General features: G+C 41.7%; 1 long non-coding RNA gene across 2 annotated transcripts in view; it reads right to left on the reverse strand.

Moving 5' to 3' along the window:
* Window positions 1–16,640, reverse strand: part of LOC116591436 — a 71,279-nt gene that overhangs the window by 45,838 nt on the left and 8,801 nt on the right. The window contains exon 1 of one of the 2 annotated variants that reach the window (XR_004286003.1): window positions 4,312–4,467. The exons of the other annotated variant lie outside the window; for it this stretch is intronic. This is a non-coding gene — a long non-coding RNA (uncharacterized LOC116591436). Of the gene's footprint in view, window positions 1–4,311; window positions 4,468–16,640 lie in introns of those variants that run through there. 2 annotated transcript variants of the gene reach the window in all.

Below are 16,640 nucleotides of genomic sequence, written 5' to 3' on the forward strand. Positions count from 1 at the left end.
TGTTATAAAAATGGAATCATGGAGTATGTAAACTTTTGAGATTGGTTTTTTTCACAATTTTCACGATTAGCACAATTTTCTGAAGATGTATCCAGATTGTATTATACAGACACAGTTTGGGGTTTGGGAGTGATTCTGTTGTTGTCATCATCTTTATGTGGCAGGATGGTATTCCGTGGTGTGGATGTACCAGTTTCTTTAATCATTCACCCACTGAAGGAGAGTGAGTTGTTTCCAGTCTGAAGCTATTATAAATAAAGCTGCTATAAACATTTGTGCGCCGGTGTTAGTGTAAAGATAACTTTCCAGTTATCTGAGATCAATGCCCACAAGTGCCATTGCTGGGTTGTATGCTTGTTACATGATTAGTTTTCTAGGAAACTATCAAACTGTTTTCCAGAGTAGCTACTTCATTTTATATTTCTACCAGCAATATATGAATGAACCAGTTTTTCCAAAGCTTCACCAGCATTCAGTATTGCTGATATTTTTTATTTTAGCTATTCTGGTGGATATATAATGATATCTCATTGAGGTTTTAATATGCAGTTCCTTAATGGCTAATGATTTTGAACATCTTTGCCTATGTGTATCTGCCATCCATATATCCTCTTTGGTGAGATGTCTTTTCATGTCTTTTGCCCATTTTCTAATTGAATTTTTTGGTTTTTCATTGTTGAACTTTGGGTGTTTTTTTTTTTTTAATGTATTCTGGATACTATTCGTTTGGTGAATGTGTGATTCAAAATATATTCTCCGAGTCTATAGCTTGTCTTTCCATTCTCTTAACAGAATCACAGAATTAAAGCTTTTAAATTTAATAAAGGCTGATTTATCATGCTTTGTGCATCAAGGCTCAGAACTGTTTATCTAGTCTTAGATGCTACTATGTTTTCCTATTTTTTCCCTAAAAACTTTCTAAATTTTAGGTTTTACATTTAATCTATAATCTAAGAAAACTTTTAGACAACAACTGGTCTACAGATTTCCATTCACACCAGAATCTAATGAGGCACCCTAATACCTCTCCACATATCAGAGAAGGCCAAATAGGAAACCAAGATTTTTATCTTTTCCAGTTATGAATTTTCTCTCTCCTCCTCTACTGACACCCAATAAGCTAGTGGAGACCAAGTGGGGAGTCTCTAGTCTTACCTCCACTGGCCAGGAAGGAGGCACTTTTGTGACATCAAAGGTAGAGAGTGAGGACTTTCACCATCATCCACCAGTAATAAGAACACCCCTACTACAGTGTCATTGGAGACCATGTAGGACCCCTGGAATTCCCATCCAGCAGTAATGACAGCCCCTTCCCTCAGGTGTCAGCTGAGGCTGAGTGGGAGACCTGGATCTCTATGTCCATCTGGCAGGAGGTAAGGCCTTCCCTTCCTTGCCAGAGTGGTGTCAGATAAAGCCAGGGTGTCATAACGTAATCTAAAATGTCCAGTTTCAGTAGAAAATCACTTGTCATATCAAGAACCAGGAAGATCTCAAACTAAACAAAAAATAAAATAAAATGTGCCAACACCAAGACAATAGTAATATTAGAATTATATAACAAAGATTTTAAAGCACCCATGGTAAAAATGTCTCAACAAGCAATTATGAATACCCTTAAAACAAATGGAAAAAAAAAAAAACCTTAGAAAAGATATAGAAGAAACAAAAGGAAATTTAGAACTGAAAATTTCTATTGTTCTTCCTTCCAGTTTGCTGATCCTTCCCTCTGGTTCCTGTGTTCTCCTCCATTATTTCAGTTCTTGAATAACTGAATATAAGTAACTGAAATAAAATGCCCAGTGAGTGGATTCAACAGCAGAATGGAAGAGACAAAGGAAGAATCAGTGAACTGAAAGATAGAACAATAGAAATGAATAAAGCTGAACAATGGGGAGGAAATAGACTGAAAAAAAAAAATCAACAGATCCAAACATACAGGAGAAAAACAGCTGAAATATACATAGTCTTAAGACGTAAGAGGGTAAAGGCCATGGGTATGCACTTCTATTTCCCCATCTGCTGTGTTCTCCTTACAAGTTGGCCAAACAACTGGTTTAGTCCCTTGACCTCCCTTTATCTAGTGGACAGGGTAAAAGAACTAATGAAGGAGAGTAAACAAAGCAAAATGAAGAGAAAATAGAATATTTCAGCTTTAAGATGGCATCTAAGTTTGGTGGGATCAAGTCCACCAAGAAGGGAACAGCATCCAGGAGACCTTGTCTCTAAATTCTGTAAATATTGAGAACTGTTCCTCACTTTTGCATCCAACCTTTTCAAAATCCTCTCACAGCTCCCACTTGAGGAAACACACAGATTTGATGTACACCAAACTTCCTTAACCACTTAACCACTCCATCGCTGTGACATCCGGAATTGCTTGTGAGATTAGGAAAGTGAATTCTTAAAGAGAGAAGAGACACTATGTAATAACCGACATTTTCTAGAAGAAATCCACGTTATTAAATGTCAGAACAGCATGAAACCAAGACACACGTCAAACAGACGAAGCCTCCCCTGAGCCAGCGCAGCTCTGAGGAGCCCAGAGTCTCCTGGCCGCCTGCACCCCCAGCCCTGCGCTGTGACAGAAGCTTCAGAGTGGGCCCTAGCAACCCTGACAGGGAATCTAAGTGGGATTTTTTTTTCTTCCTCTTACCAGACACGAGTTCTTTCAGAAAGTAACTGTAGCAACCTACCATTCTTGGGTTCTCAGGAGAGAGCATGTTTTTATAAAGGGATGGGCGCAGCTTTCCCGTATTCTTCACCTCTAAAAAAACTTCCTCTCCAAAAGCAGTGGTGTTAGCAAAATTCCCTGTGCAGAACATTTTCTTCTCAACTCTAATTATAGATGTGAAATTCAGGCAAAATGAAAACAAAGAGATCCTGGAGGAGCCTCAAGAAAGTGTCACAAGTTAATACAATGTGATTTCTGCCCCCTTCACCCTACCACCCCCCCACACACACACCCATTGCCACTTTCCTCTCAAGTGCTCATTGAGCAAGGAGGAACTCTACTAGTTTTATATAGATTCACATGGACAGAACCTGGCTGAGGAAGACTGTGAGGCAAATTTGTTCTTAGGGGGCCTTGGCATCTGCTGACTTCCTTATTCACAGTCACCCACAGCTTTCCTCATTCCAGTGTTCCATTAACCTCCCATCCACTTCCTCCCTGGCTTCTCATTGTCTCTGAATCCCACCAGGCAGCCACCCCAGGCACTGTCCCAATTTTTGATGTATCACGCACTCTTCTGTCCTATAAAAATGTTCCCATTGTCTTTCGCTCTCTCTCTCTCTCTCTCTCTCTCTCGCTCCAAGGTACTGTGGTCAGTTAGCCAGATCATTGGGAAAACCCAGATAAATACATTCTAATTAAGCTGAAACAAGCTTAATGCATTGCCTCTCCCAGGGTATGTGTGTATTAATAGAGTGCAGGTGCTTTATCTGCAGGAAACAAACTCCTGAGGATGGAATTTCAGATTTCAGAGGCAGGCTAACCTAGGAAATACTTGGCTGGAGCCCTCAAGTGCCATTTAAAAGGCATTCCCCTTATCTGTTCATGCCTCAAGACTAACGTTGCCTATTGAGACCATGGAGAAAGGAAGAGTAATGGACCCAAAATAGTCCCTCCTTTAGGGAAACTCTGAAGTGGTAATTGAGGGGGAAAACAGAGAAAAAATGAATAGGAAGTAAAGAAAAACACTTTTGTGAATTTTCACTTTGTAAGAAAACAAAGTAACAAAATCATAATAATGTCAGACATGAAGGGAACCCTAGAAACCAAAGGTTTCCACTGTTCTCATTTTATACTGGAGGGCACTGAAGCAAGAAATTCAAGGTTACAGGACATCAGTGCCAGAACCAGAAGCAGAACTTAGGTCTGCTTGATTCCCAGCCCAGTTCTTCTAGTACGCTGTGTTGCTTGTTAGCATCCAATTTCATGGATAGTAACTTGACATTTGTGTCTGGATGGATACCCAGAGATGAGAAAAATTACTTTTCAGAGTTTTTATCCATCTTTCTTACATTATCATACTTGAATTTTGAATTCATTATATTTCAATTCACCCCCTTCTACTTATAGAGTTAAAGGAGGATTTCTAATCAATGTCAACAAAATTGTTGTCCAACAAAGATCAAACTGGAAAGGGGGATGCAAATCTAGGTTCTCTAAAAAACATGTGCAGGTGTGACAGCCAGCTGGCTGAGTGAAATATAGAAATATCCCATTAGCACAGAGAAACTGTAAATGCAAGTCACGTAAAAATGAAATTAGTCTTCCCCATGGGACTGGGGGTGTGGGAAACAACTCACCACATCAGATTGGTGACACCAAATCGTCCCCTTTGAACACTAGGTCATGTCCCATCCTGCCCACAAGAGCTCCAGTTGCTGGAGATCTGTGGTTCCTCTGATCTCTGGTCACCAATTATCTCACAGCTGTTTCTCCATCGGAGAAAACACTCCAAGCTCCACTCTGTCTTTAAATGAAGCACAAAGCACAACTCAGTAGAGGACCAAAAACACCCTAAGGAAATTGTTCAAGCTTAGAATAACACACCCAGCGTTAATCTTCCCTATCACCGCTCCCCACCACTGCCAGTTTGTGCAAAATGTTTTAATGAGGTATGAGAAGTAAACAATCCCCCACAGAACAGCCATCAGGTTATATGGGAATCAGATCAGCAAAAGTCCCAGATCTACTCATTTACTCTTGCAAGCCTCTTGTGCTCTTGAAGGAGATCTTGTTCATTCTCTGGTCCATCTCACTGCTTTGCTGCCACTGTTAAATCATTCATATCTTTTATGGGGAATGTGTCCTCCTTATGACACCCTATCCCAGTTTCCCATTCATATAACTCAAAAGACAAAAGTTGTAATGTCAACTGACTAGAGTTAGGCAGTGCCAGCTCTTGGCTTAGCCAAATCTTTCCACAGCTTTTATGGGAATATCTGTAGCTCTTATTCTCTGCTGGGTTCCTCCTTCACCTCTTTATCCCCTGTCAAAACACTGCAATTCCTTGACAAACTAACAGAGAGATCTGCACAAACCATGATTTCTAGGTAGTGTCACCAAATATTCTAATTCACCCAGAGCACTTCCAGTTCATGCCCTTAACACTCTGTGTCACTCAACAAATGTATTTCTTAGAACAAAGTATATGACCCTGCTACCTACATATTTATATGCATGGATATGGAAAGATCCCAGAACTACAATTGTGAAAAACTGAGTCGCCGAGTAGTAGGTAAAGTACAATCTCATTCATCTAAAAAATTCAGATATGTGGGCCTGAAAATGTGTATGTGGAAAACTTATGGGAAAAAACTTGCATATGATTACTTGAAGGAAATGAGAATCGTGGGTTGGGGGTGGTGAGAAGGATTTCTTTTTTCACTTTTTGTCTTTCTATTTGATATGCTTACCATTAGCATAAATTTATTTCATAATAATCAAAAAATGATCTTCAGGACTGAAGCTTTAGAATTCCCATGATGCAACGGGGCTGCCACGGTTTCTCTGCCACAGAGATTATTTTATCTACTTATTCACCTGTCCAAAATGGTGACAACTAAAAAGTCTGCAGCAGTAAACAGTGCCATGAAAGGTATAATTCAGAACCGCCATCTTCTGTTCAATTTCTTTCCTTTTATGTGAGTAAGAGAGAGAACATAAAGGAGATAAAGGAAGACAAGTACAGTCCGCAGGTAAATCTAGAGAATGATGTCAAGGCTTCTGGGTGGCAAACATCAACTAGGTTTCTGGGGTGGGTCGCGCACTAGGTGGTCCCCATGACCAGCCTTCACTTCCTTCTCTTTTCTTGCCTATTTCTCCCCTCAAGACACACATGCAGCTTGATTTTTTTTTTTTCTGGCTACAATCACAGATAGCTCATAATAAAATACATAAAACTCACAACTGACTAGAAAATCATGGCTGTCAACTAAAGGGAGGCTCTGTGCCTGTGACCCAGTGCATTTTGCATCCTCTCTACCAAGGGAAAATGGTGTTCTCCATCCTCCTGACGCTGTCCACCTCGGAAGGCCAATAAAGCTAAGGTCTCTCCTATTTGCTTTTGGGACTGAGTGTATTACGTTTGCTCTCTCATCCGCAGATCCCACAGATTGTTGGGTCCCATGTTACTCACAACAGAGACTCCCTAAGCTATAGAGTGGCTAAAGCAAGTTACTTGGTCTCCTTGCTTAATCAGTGAGGTCCCTGTCCCTCTTGTATGCTGCTTTCTCTCCTTTTGAAAAGAAGAGAACAACACTGATGCCAGTCTGTTGAGTGGCTAAGTCAGCCAAGAGGGTTTGGCAGAAGATTCCTTTCTGCTCTGGCACATGGCCATTTGCTTGTGAAAGGTCGCTGGATAGCATCTCCTCATTGAAATAAATATTGACAAAATGAAATAAGAACCAAACGGGGAAAAAAACCTTAGGGGATGTTAGGCTTCGATAATCAATTAAAACATTCCTTTTGAAATTGCATTAAGTACAAAGTATAACATGAATCAGAAAGAGATTGTACCAATTATCTCTCATTGAGGGCACCTGGAGCAGAAAAGAAATAAACAAATCTTGGCATGAAAGTATAATTAAAACACCTTAACAACTTGAGCAGGATAGCTTTGTTTAAATAACATGATATTTTGCCTTCATCACTAGAGTTTGCCCTCAGTATCCATTTATACCATTTTTCTATCTAAAAATTTAAATTAAATTCCAATTGCATGAACAATGAAGGGTCACTGATTCATTCTGACCAAAAAAAAAAAAAAAAATCAACTAAGATCAATTTAATGGATCGGAACCTTCATGGTCAAGTCCCAAGTGAGCTGGGTTCCAAGCAATAAGGCTTTCCATATCCTTATTAACCAATTCCCAGTGAATTGGGAGGAAAAAGAAAAGAGCTTGCTTCTTTCCTAATTTTCATTTAGAAAGGCATTTGCTCTTCCCCACGCAAGATATACAGTAGAAGTTATCATGATCCCGACTTTACAGGTGGATCCACGGAGAATGCAAATACACACCCGAGCAAGGTTTTCCTAACAGGACCATCCAGACTCGTCTGCTTCCTTTCATTGCCTGGGCCAGACTCGCAGCCACACATTCCATGAAGTATCCTGGCATGTGTTCACGCTGAAAATGAGCAGATTCCTGAGATAGGGAAATTACCATTCTATCAATCTGTTACCAAGCACCACAGTGAGGCCTTTCTCTGATTAAAGCACCAAATATGCACAGAAACTAAGCCAGCTTCTCCCAGGATCTCTGTTGCCCTCTAATTGTTGGATATATTTGATCCCTGTAAGAGCTTTTCAGCAACAAAGATGCTTTTCGAGCCCTGAAGCAGAAAAGCATGAGTGGCCTTCCATGTTCTTTAGCGTCCATAATCTTTCAGGTAGGCTTTTCTCAGCTTCCGGCCTCAGTCCATAGATGGTGCTGGGCGGTGGGGGGAGGAAAGCCTGCAAAACCTCCCCTAACTCTCGCCTCTGTCCAGTGGTGCTGGGAAAGATGGGAGCAGCTGCAGACCCAGCTTCCAGCTCTGAATCCAGGGGATGGGACGGCTTCTCCTCCGTTCTCCCCGCCTTGGTCACACTGAAGTGACATCGTCCTCCTTCCTGTTCCGCGAGGTGGCCTTTGGAACACCCTGCCCCCAGGTCCTGTGACGACTGTCATGTGGGTCTCAGCGTACATGGCATCTTCTCGGGAAGGCCTCCCCTGCTCACCAATCTGAGTGAGCGATCTTCACGTCCTGCCTTAAGTTTCCCAGAAGGGATGAGGACTCACGTGCAGATGATTTGTTAAGATCATGCTGCCTGGGGGAACCAGTAGGGATGGAGCGGGGCCACAGCAAAAGACATTAGAAGAAGCCAGAAAAGGGTGCGAATTGAGGCAAAGACCCAGGCTTGTCCTGATCCCACAGGAGCTCTGGTGTAAATTAGGCCCGAGAGTCTGTCTGGCTTCCTTTTGAGGGGGCGGGGCTTTCGCACTCCTGCACCAGTCAGTTCTTGGTAAGGCAGGGGAGGAAACATGGACATAAACCCCCCAGGCACACCCAGTGGCTCCAGCCACCCAATAGCAGACTTTTGAAGAGCATCACAAGTGTGAGCTAGGTGGGGTCCTATGCCCTCCGAAGCAGGGGATGGGCACACAAAGCCAGTAAATGCGCCCACCACCACCCACTCACCTTCCAGCCCATCATTCTCAAAGACACGTGCTTGAATGTGATCAGTATCTGAAATTGTCTTGTTTATCAACGTGTTCACTTCTTGTCCATCTTCCCAACTAAAAGAATAATCTGCATAACAGCACAGAGTCAACTGTCTTATTCACTGCCTACGACCAGGGGTAGAACCAGTACTTGGCACACAGAGGCTGCTCAAGAAATATTTGTTGAATAAATGAACCAGGCTCACATGTGAGGACCCAGCGGAGGGGCTAGCTCTCGGGCTCTGTCCTGGAAGGCAGAGGACAACTGTGACAGAGTGAAATGAGCACAGGATCTGGAGTCGGTAAACTTGACTTTCATGGTCCTGGGAACTCAGATAAGTGAAGTCACTATGCCTCCTTGACCTCTGTTGTCTCGTCTGTGTAGTAAAGACAAGTGTGTAGAGATTTATCTCTAAGGATGTTTGTCACAGTATTGTTTATTACAGCTATTCATTGGAAAAAACATAAATATTCAACCCTGGGAAATTAATCATACTCACACAATGGAATGCCATAGAAATGGTAGAAATAATGTGAAAATATTACTTAATGACATAAAGAGAGTTCTAAAATATATGGTTACATGAAAAAAAAAAAAAACAGTGGGTTGCAAATCAGTATATGTAGTACCACACTATTTTATTGTATTTTAAAGGTGTCTCTTTGTATCTGTATACATTTAAAAAAACTGAAAGAATACACACTAAAATATTTATAGTGGTTACCTCAGGGTGGAAAGATTATGGGGTTTTCTAACTTCCTCCTTTTTTGTTGCATTTTCTAAACTTTTTGAAGTGAAGTGTGGATTACTTTTGTAAAGGAAGAAAGATATTTTTTAAACTAGACTGTAGTTTGAACTACAGTCTAACTACAGATCTGTAAACTAGATTAGTTTCATAAGGGGAGAAAGGTATTTTTTAAATTACTTTCTTTACAATGCCAAAATAATCACCAAGGACTATCCGAACACTGTTCCAGTCCATCCTCTGCTCCCTGTTAACTGGGCTGCAGGGGAAGGGGTGATGGGGAGGGTGGACAGTGCTTAGTAAACTTTGAAACATCAATCTCTCTGGGCTCAGCTTCCTCATCTGCAAAACCCAGATGTCATCAAAAATCCTTCCAGAGGATGAAGATGTACACTGCATGAAAGAGTAAACAGTTCTTGGTACGTCCTGCACATCAGAAGTAAGCACGTAACTTAAAGTACCCATAAGTCATTCTCCCTGCACAGAGGGATTACTGGCTGCCTGGATTTGAACATGTATATTTTTTAAGTTTTTATTTATTTATTTATTTGAGAGAGAGAGAAAGCATGAACGAGAGAGAGAGAGAGAACACAAGCAGGAGGAGAAGCAGACTCCCTACAGATCAGGGAGGCCAACATGGGGCTTGATGCAAGGACCCCAGAATCATGGCCAGAACTGAAGGCAGTTGCTTAACCAGCTGAGGCACCCAGGCACCCCGGGATTTTAACTTCTAGCTTTTAGTCATTCAGGCTGACATTATTACAAGTACATGACAAGAACTCCTGGCCAGAAGGACAGCATTGGATGAACAATTCTTATCACTTGTCACCTGCTCATGCACAGAAGTAAAAGAGTTTGTGTCCACTAATGGAGCCAGGTTCTCCCTATAGGCTCCCCTATGGGTAACCAGTAACAGAGCTGTTAGTCTTACTTGATGGTATTTGTAATATTGGCTAAATTGGCTAAATTTTGAGTTGGCTAAAGTTTGAGACTGATAATTAATCACCCCTTTTTCTTCTCTGACTTTTGAACTAAGAAAAAGATCCAGAAAAATGTTGAAGGATCAACATGTCAGCTTTATCACTGATCAGCTTGATTACCAATACAGAGAAGAGGACTTGAGTCTGCAGTCACAGTTGGTCTTTGAACACTTTCTCCTGCGCACTAAATTACCAACCCTAAACCACAGAATCACAACCTCCCAGGAAGGAGCAATAAGTGTTGCTTTGGAAAGAGAGAAGGGATCCGAGCCCCTCGGCTCACTCCCATTCCTCAGTCTCAACCATCATATAGTGTCCCTTGGGGAGGAGCCAGTAGAGGTGGTAGAGGAAAGGGTAAAAGTTTTCTTCCCATTATTTTTTTCCCCTTGGAGTCAGATGTTCCTTCTTGAAATCCCTGAGGATTTCTCTATTTTGCTCACTGCTGAATCTGACTCCCTCGCTCTCAATAAATATCCGCTGAGGAATGATTGAATAGAAACATGAGAACTGGAGATTGGGATTTTCCTTAACAATAAGTTGTTTGAGATTATTTTTTCAGCTCAACTAGCTATTCATTGGCTCAACTGAAAGTACTAGATAGAAAAGAGCAGCACTGTTGAAGGGTATCTTAGTAGCTTAAAAGTGTAGCCTTGTGGGGGCACCTGGGTGGCTCAGTGAGTTAAAGCCTCTGCCTTCAGCTTGGGTCATGATCCCAGGGTCCTGGGATGGAGTCCCATATCGGGCTCTGCTCAGCAGGGAGCCTACTTCCCTTCTTCTCTCTCTGCCTGCCTCTCTGCTTACTTGTGATCTCTGTCTGTCAAATAAATAAATAAAATCTTTTTTAAAAAAAAAAAAGTATAGCCTTGTTGAAAGCCCTTGTTGAAGCGTGTCTTAGTAGCTTAACAGTGTAGTCAAAACATTCAAGAAACTGAGTGGTCTTGGTAAGACTATAGGGAGTGGCTTACTGGACCCCAACTCATGACACTGGGTTCTAGTTTAGGATTAGGCAAAAGATAGCAAGTTAATAAATCCCCTGGATCCTAGATTTCTCATTTACAAAATGATGCCTACTAGTCTTATCCTTCTCAGAGTCCAGAGAGCAAAGACTAAGAAGAGGTGTTAGCAGAGCAGTGTATCTATCCATCAGCTGTTGGGTCTGGATCCCCTACAGTCCTCATGGTGCCTTACTTACTGATATTGCTAATATTATGCCATATCCATATATCCTGTTTCTTCCAGAGACTTAAACCACCTGGACAAATTTCTGTACAATCCAAATAATGCCTAATTCATTCCTATATTCCAAATGCTTTGCACTAGCTGGAGAAAGAAAAAAAAATCCAATTTAGAGTAAGGATTTTGATTTTGAAAGTAATGGTATTAAAGTCAATTCTTAATATCAAAAATAGACTTAGAAATAAATTTGGAATAGGTCAGCAGTACATGTACTTGGAATAAATGTTAGAAACTATGAAAGCATCTCTGCAGAGATCTATATGTTAAGTTTCAGTTTTATTCTTTCTTGAATCTCTGAACCACAGACCTACTGTACACAGACCTTAATTTAAGCCTTCTAACTTTTCTTATTTTAAAATTCCATACTAAACAGATATTCTCCAAGGAATACCGAGCATATTCATTTTACTTTTTTTTTTTTTAGTAATTTCATAAGAAAAAAGAAGGACCATTTTTAAGCTTAAAAAACATGATAATGACACTACGAAATAGACATAGGCATGGACCAAATGCATTTTTTCTTTCTAAAGGCTGTTACAGCCAGTCAAACAGGATAAGTCTACAGAGATAAATTTTAAAGTTCATATAGAACATAGTCATAAAATGGTCTCCTCCAAGTCAATATTCTAAATAGGATGGAAGACATCCTGTGACATGATTTCTGTATCCCAGAAAATAACTCCCATCTCTAGCCTTTCTGTAAATATTGACATCCCCATTGGTTCAGGTCTTCCATTACATTAGACCAATGGTTCTCAATGGGGCGATTTGTGTCCCCAGGGGACTTTGGGCATAGTCTGGGACATTTTGGTTGTCACAGCTTAAGGAGGACATGCTACTGGAATCTACGGAGTAGGTCAGACATGCTGCTGAGCCTCCCACAATGCAGAAGACTGTCCCCTACAACAAACAATTATTTAACCCAACACGCAAATAATGCCATGACTGGGAAACTCTGCACTAGCTTCTTAGTATTGAGCCATCTTCCAGGTCTGTTCTATGGGATGACTAGGAGAAATAAGTCTTCAGCTGAGCTTTAAAAGGAGAGGATGATTGGGATAAATGGAGGACCTTCCAGGAGAGAATTCCAATGGAATTTGAAGGGAGTCCATAAGCAGGCACATGTGCATGAAATGTTGAGTGACAATGTTCAAGCCAGTCCATGTTAAAAGGAGAACCCGTCCTGGGGTATAATTAGACATGAGGCAGTGAAGCTGGATTTGGGAAGACCTTAAATGTGTCACATTAAGGAATTGAGCTTTATCCTTTTATTTGATAGGGGAAAACTGACAACTTCAGAGCAGGAAATGAATATATATTTTACCCACTTTTGAAATGTAGGTGCTCTGAACTAGTGCCAGCGGTCTCACTGGGTGTAGCTCAGATTAGAGATGAAAAGTCAGGAGATCACTCACTAGATTCTCATAAATAACCAAATACATCAACCCAATTTATAGTGGTGATGTCAAGATTGAAAGAAAGGAACAAGAGAAAAGAAGACATCACAAAAAAAATGAAAGATTTGGCTATTCCTCAGGGAGTTTGGTGATGGCAAATAAAGGAATTCAGAGGTAAGAAGCTGAGACTCTGAGAACCAGGATTGTATTGAAGCTGAAGTTCTGGGCTGGATGTGGATCCACAGCCAGACATACGATGAAGGGCAAAAAAGGGCACCTGAATCAAATCCAGAGGAACGCATTATCGCATCGGATCCTAGCTAAATAAAATGTATAAATTATCTCCCCAACACTGTCTCCACATTCTTACTTCTGAACCTTTCTCCCATTAGATTTCTAGCCGTAATATTCTCTCTACTTTGCAACCAGGGCCTACCCTGAAGCCCAGCTAGAGACCCCTCTTCCTTACTGGTATTCTCCCACCTACTGCAGAGCAAGGATACAGAAGATTGTCTGATACTCCATCTAGAACGGTACAAATCGACATGAACCTAAGGAGACATGAATATTTACAGATTAGAGATACCGGCTAGAACACAGGCAGGACTGGGTCAGAAATCCAGGCAAATGGTTCAATTCTTTAAAAAAAAAAAAAAAAAAAAAAAAAAGTCTAGGTACCAAAGATAAATAGCCAGGAAATTCTCAAGGAGTAAGATATGAAGTAGCGTTTAGGAAGGAAGGAAAAAACTTGAAGAGGAGGATGGACAAAAATCCAGTATGAGAGTTCGTTTTGTTGAAGAACAGGAGCTTCAGAGTTGGATGGGCCAGACTCAAATCCAGCTCTCTGGTCCACCTGCTATGAGATCATCAGCACTTCACTGAACTTTCCTGAGCCTGTTTGCTGAGTCATAAATGGAGAGAATGATGTCCACTTCACAGGAATCTTGTGATTAAATGAAACTAAATGATGGGGTACCTGGGTGGCTTGGTCATTTAAGCATCTGCCTTCAGCTCACATGATCCCAGGGTCCTGGGATCAAGGCCCTGCATTGGGCTTCCTGCTCGTAGGGAGGCTACTTCTCCCTCTGCCCCTCCTCCTTCTTGTGTTCTCTCTTTCTCTCTCTCTCAAATAAATTTTTAGAAATATGTAGATAAATAAGTAAAATAAAATTACATGTATGCAATAGGAAAGATGATTTGGGGGCACCTGGGTGGCTCAGTGGGTTAAGCCTCTGCCTTCAGCTCAGGTCATGATCTCAGGGTCCTGGGATTGAGCCCCGCATCAGGCTCTCTGCTCAGCATGGAGCCTGCTTCTCCCCCCTCCTCTCTGCCTGCCTCTCTGCCTACTTGTGATCCCTGTCTGTCAAATAAATAAATAAAATCTTAAAAAAATATATTATTAAGAAAGATGTTTTGAATTTATGAAGACGTTTTTCTCTTTTGTCTTTGATTACATGATCTTTGTCTTAGTCCTCTGCTTCTTTTAAGTCCCCACTTACCACCTGATTCTGTTAAAATGCAAGTTCTGGTTCGGTAGAACTGGGTGGAGCCTAGCCTAGGCTAGTGTCTACACTCCTGACAAGCTCTGCTGGTGTTGCTAATGCCAATGTGTGGACCATGCTTTTAGTGGCAAGACCCAAGTGTGCTGAAGGCATTCAACTGATTAGGATTTGTTACAGATAAGGATTTGTGAGAAAAAGCAAAAGAAAGACAGAGATAATATTCAACTTCTGATGTTTAGAAGTAGGATTCTGCAATAAGAAGTAGACCTGTGAGCAGGTTCAGGGCTAGACCTCAGCATTTTATGTAAACAATGTCTACCTTAGAAGAAGAAGGGGAGAAAGATAATTCTGGTCTAGCCACAGAGGACTGTGGGAAGAGAAAGCTACCAGGAAGTAGCAGAACAAGTGTGGAGACGTATCTACACCACTCCTCTTCCCTGAGAGTGGGGAGGTACATCAGATAAATAAAGGTAATCTTGAGGGAAAGATTTCGCTTTCTCTAGCTGCTCTGAGTTTCCATGTTGGTTTGGTAGGTTTCCATTAGAGCTGAGATTCTGACTTGGAAGTATTCAGACAGCTATTCACAACCATGACAGTAGTGGTGGACCCCCTGAGTGGACCTCCTGAGCTGGGGCCAAATGAGGGTAACAGATAGATCTCAAAGGAGTTCTTCTATCCACTCTAGTGTAGGGGAAGCTAAGTCGGCCAGGGAACAGGACCACAGCCTGCCCAGGGCAAGAGGGAGCAGCCACAACTTCAGCCATCTTTGTCAGAAGAACAAGCAGAACCCAGGACAAGGGTCATTGGTCTAGGGACCAGAAAAAGGATGTCATCCCTTCCGTGTTGCCTGGTTCTTCCATATGGCCCTAGGGTGTGGAAAGCCGCCCACTCCCTGCATATCCCCAAACATTTTAGAAAAAAAGCAGTGAGGAAGGGAAGCTTTCTGAGAAGCTGAGTGTTTTTATCCAATATAGATTCAATGCTACCTAAGGGAGCAATTTAATTTATGGGATTGGTCTAAGCTTGGGATTGGATTGGACAGTTAAATAATTTTCCCAGTGTGTTGAGGCTTAAGAAGAAGGCCAAATTTCTTAGAGACAAAATAAAGATATTACATTTTTCTCTACACATCCAAGCTTAAACAGTGAGTTAAACTTGCAACCACACGACGAATATATAAAGTGCTTAGCAACATGCCAGCTATGTAGAAAGTAATTGATAAACAGTTACTAGGTTAAACAGGTTAAGTAAGGACTACGAAAAAGCCACTGGATCTGGCAATTAAGAGAACATTGTTCACTTTGGGGAGGGCAGTTTCAGCAGAGTGATAGGGATAGAAACTCACCATGGAAATTATGCATCCTACCATGATGGCATCATCCAGTGAGATTCCACAACTCAACTCAGCTCTCATATTTATACAGAGGCAGGGAGATGAGTGAAGAGGGTAGAGTTGAAGTCCAACCCTCCCAGGTCAAGGTTCAGTGTTCTCATCCATGGAGTGGAAGTAACCCTTAAGAAAGTTTTTTTTTTTTATTTCTGGGAATTGGCTCCAAAACAATTCTTTTGATCAGCCTGGGTTTTTTGCTAAGTGTGAGATGGCAGTTGAATATGAAAAAACATATATTCCAAAGCTGTAGCCAAGAATCTTTCATTTGAAAACAATCCTGAACAAATTAGTTCACTCCACACACCTCCAAATTGTGGTTTTTAAGATAAGGCTTGTGCCATCTCAGAGCCTGGAGAGGACTCTTGATTATCTTAAAGCACCTCACCTGTCTTATCTTAGCTGAGGGCTGCTGTTCTCTCCTGATCCCCGGTGCAAAATTTTCCTAATGACCAATGCATAGTTCTGCTTATTCTCCCTGAGCAATGAGATCATTCACTCATCAGTGGAGTAGTTGGTCTTAGAGACATTGTGAAACAGGGAGGCTGGTCCTGACCATCCCCACTTTTCTCTCTGGGATCACACAACCTAATTTTGCCATCTTTTCCATCTCACCAATACACAGAACCCCTGGTCCATTTTCTGGTTGCCCAGATGTCTGCTCTCCCAAACACTCTTCCACACGTGCTCCCCTTCCCTGGGGCAGACTGTGCCCCAGGTCTGCCCTTCACTCCCTCCTGTCCGTTGCCCTCCACCTCCTATCAACGTTTGTTAGTTCTTTGTTCCGTGATCTCAGGCCCCAGTTCCTCCAAGGGACAAAGGTGATAATTCTCTTCAGATGACCTTGCATCATCTTTGTTACCTTGTAAAAACACTTCATGTCACATGAAAAGATGCACAACATCGGGCACCTGGGTGGCTCAGTTGGTTGGGCAACTGCCTTCAGCTCAGATCATGGTCCCGGACTTCCAGGATGGAGTACCGCATCAGGCTCCCAGCTCCTTGGGGAGTCTGCTTCTCCCTCTGACCTTCTCCTCTCTCATGCTCTCTCTCACTCATTCTCCCTCAAATAAATAAATAAAATCTTAAAAAAAAAAAAAAGATGCACAACATCATTCATCATTAAGGAAACGCAAATCAAAACTTCAATGAGATACCACCTCCCATCTACTAAGAGAGCA

Source organism: Mustela erminea, chromosome 5, assembly GCF_009829155.1.
Source record: "Mustela erminea isolate mMusErm1 chromosome 5, mMusErm1.Pri, whole genome shotgun sequence".
Lineage (NCBI taxonomy): Eukaryota > Metazoa > Chordata > Mammalia > Carnivora > Mustelidae > Mustela > Mustela erminea.